Source organism: Haliaeetus leucocephalus, unplaced genomic scaffold, assembly GCF_000737465.1.
Source record: "Haliaeetus leucocephalus isolate CR32 unplaced genomic scaffold, Haliaeetus_leucocephalus-4.0 Scaffold331, whole genome shotgun sequence".
Taxonomy (NCBI): Eukaryota; Metazoa; Chordata; class Aves; order Accipitriformes; family Accipitridae; genus Haliaeetus; species Haliaeetus leucocephalus.
The window spans coordinates 40,245-43,522 of record NW_010972767.1 but is presented as its reverse complement, the minus strand read 5'-3'; positions in this window follow the sequence as shown (position 1 = coordinate 43,522).

Below are 3,278 nucleotides of genomic sequence, written 5' to 3'. Positions count from 1 at the left end.
GTTTTTTGTTTTGGGGGGTGGGGTGGTGTTTTAAACGCTTTTTTATATGCTTGTCCCGCATGTCGCAGAGTGGGTCTGCCGGCGGGTAAATGAGATGGCGGTTTACAGCCGCGAGGCGCTTCGTTAAGCAGCAGCACAAAACTGCGCAGCCGGTGACAGGGTTTCTGCGTGGGGGGGTGGGTGACAGGGACCGCGGGGAAGCCAGGGCGACCCGCCGAGCAGCTGCAAACGAATTCACGAAGGGCTCAGGCGGGCAGGGGCCTCTGGGGGCCACCTAGTCCGCCCCCCCGGTCGCGCAGAGCCGGTTGCCCTGGCCCATGTCCAGTTGGGTTTGGAGTATGTCCGAGAATGGAGACTCCACAACCTGTCGGGGCCGCTCTTTGTGCCAGCGTTTGACCCGCCCTTACGGGACAAGACAGATGGCTGTTTCTGTTGCGATGGGGCGTCCTGTCTTTTAGTTTGCGCACCTTGCCTCTTGCCCCGTTAGTGGGTGCCACCGAGGAGCGCCTGGCTGCCTCCACTTCCATCCCATGAGGTGTTCGTGCACATAGATGAGGTCTGCCTGAGCCTTCTCTTCTCCAGGCTAAACAGCCCCGGTTCTCTCAGCCTTTCTTCAGACTCCAGGCCCTCCCTCGTCGTCACGGTGGCCCATCCCCGGACTCTCTCTGCTACATCCATGCCTCTCTCCTACTGGGGATCCCAGCACTGGACACGGCACTCCAGGTGCAGCCTCGCCAGCGCTGAGCGATTTCCCCAAGAAAGCTGGGGAAGGTGCCTTCTGCCAGCGCTGAAAAAAGGGCCTGTCCAGGGTAAAAAAACACCTCACACAAATTCCTCCTTCTCGGGAAACGTCGTTAAGTATGTATACTGATGGAAAGCAAGAATAGGTTTAAATGTACTGGATTTGGAATGAATGCGATGCTGTAAGTCATTCTTGAGGAAAAGCTACACGCTTTCACTTGAATCATCCTAACGGAACATTTACTTGCTTAAGAAGCGTAGTAGTGAAAGAGGCCACGCTCTCTGAAGCTGATACTCCATTACTGCTGGGTAGTATCTAAATCCTTAAACCCGACACACATGCAGACAGCAGCAACGCAGGCCTTGGTATTGCTGAGCTGGAAGGGCTGTTCAGCTGCTGGGGGCTGTAGCGTAGTGAGAACCGCAGTACAGCCATAACATCCTTCAGACACTGCGCAACTTACCTGAAATACAATTTAAATTATGTGACGAGCAAAGGGAATAAAAGCAACCACGCCTCTCTGCTTAGACATTGTTTTTTAATCAGAATGCAGCGACGACTGTCAGAAATAACGTTTTGATAATCTAATATTACAGTGAAAAACCGTTATGTTGTGAGGTTCTCATTTCTGCCCTTTACTTTGTTTGGGCGTTTGGGATAACAGACAAGTTTAGAACAGCATTGTTAGAACTGAAAATAAGGCAGTTTCCTACAGGTTCTTTTGCGTGGGATCAGTTAAAATGAAAACATGTTTAAAATTGAACAATCATAGTTCTTTTTTCCCCACTATGATAAAACCATGTACCTGTATTTCTCAAAAGCTGTACTTAACGTTTGTCTGTAAAGAAGTCTTGCTTAAGGCACAAGAAAACAAGTCTTTTCTTCATAAATGTTACAGGTTTCCGTGAGGCACAGAGATAAACGCACTGAATGGCAATTCCTGTCTTTGCTAGGTTCAGCTGAATAAGATGGTTAAGTCACTGAACAGAAGCCCTATGAAAACGAAAACTAGTTTTTGTTCATACTGACTCATGAAGGCATGTAAAATATAGATAATGTGCAAGTAGTAATCAAGCCACCGTTTGAGAAAACTAACACCAACCTGCGTTTTAATTGATGAGAATGTATGTTTTTGAAAGGTCCAGAAGCCAGTATGCATTCCCTTTCAATTTTTTTTAAAAGAGGCAAGTTTCTAAAGGCCACAAAACCACACTGTTGGCGTATTTATTTTAGCAAGTGGTGACCTAGAGACTGTGTGCTGCAACATGGTATTCCTGAGGAAGCAGAATAGCTTTTTTAAATTTCCCTGGGATTTACTGATTTGATATCCACACAAACCCTGGTGATAAAACAGTGGGAGCAAATCTGTATCGTTAACAAACAACACAGAAACACCAAAAATCCAATTCCTTGTTACATGCTGAATGCCTTCACAGACCTGACTCCCCCCCCCAAATAAAAGTTAAAAAATCAGAATTTCGGTCACTTTTTTGATCACACAAATTTGGCAGGGAAGGTTTTTACCTCTTTTCCCGCCAAAAGCCAATGATATGAGTGAGAGAGAGAGAGTGGGGAAAGACAACAACCAATCGCTTTGGAATTCAGGAACGTTTAGAAAACACCAACTTTGTTAGTCAGAATGAATGGATGGGGAGTACAGAACTAGTGCTTAATCATGTACAAAATAAAAAGATTTTGAAGGAAAAGGGGTTTTTCCACGCCCTTCTAATTGTATTGAGAAATGCACTAAAACCCTCTTCCACAAGAACACAGAACACTGCAGCAGTGCCAGACGTGCTTGATGCATTTCTTTAAGCCTTATATTTGCCAACGTGTTCACGAGCTATGATCATCCTTTGAATCTGAGCAGTTCCCTCATAAATCTGAAAAAAACCCAACTGCAATAATGTCAGCTGATGATTTTTTAAACTATTTTAAGAGATCTCTCTATGCTTGTAAACCTTCATAGCACTAATCCAGTGTGGATTAGGATGTGCAGAAAGACAGAGAAAACAAAAAATTTGAGTATGACTTGGTGAACTACAGTGGGCTAAATGCGATAAACCACATACAAGATACTGAGAGACAGTCTTGTTCTCTCAGATGCTCTCATCAAAATTCAGTAAGGTTCTCATGAAATTAACAGACATAGTGGGTGCAGAAGGATGGGGAAAATGTCTTACGTGGGGAAGAAAATACATAATTTAGGTTTTACAAAGTAGGTTTTGAAACAGTGGGTGCAGGGGAGGAGGTGACCTGTGCTGAAAGTGTTGTATTTTCTTTAACTAGCCTTTCAAGGCCATAGCAAATGTTCGCTTTCATCCATTTATTCCCACTGCTTCTTCTTAAATAGTACTCTCTTCAACACAGTATTTCTTTTTTCTTTCTTCCTTCCTTTTTTTTTTCTTTTTAAACCACGTATTCTTGCATAGAAACATTCTGCGTCGTCCCTCTGTTCTGCTTGGCTTGCTTGCAGCAAAGTTGGAGTTACACAACAAAAGACGTGTATGGGTCTAACGCAGAAAGAAGGCCATAT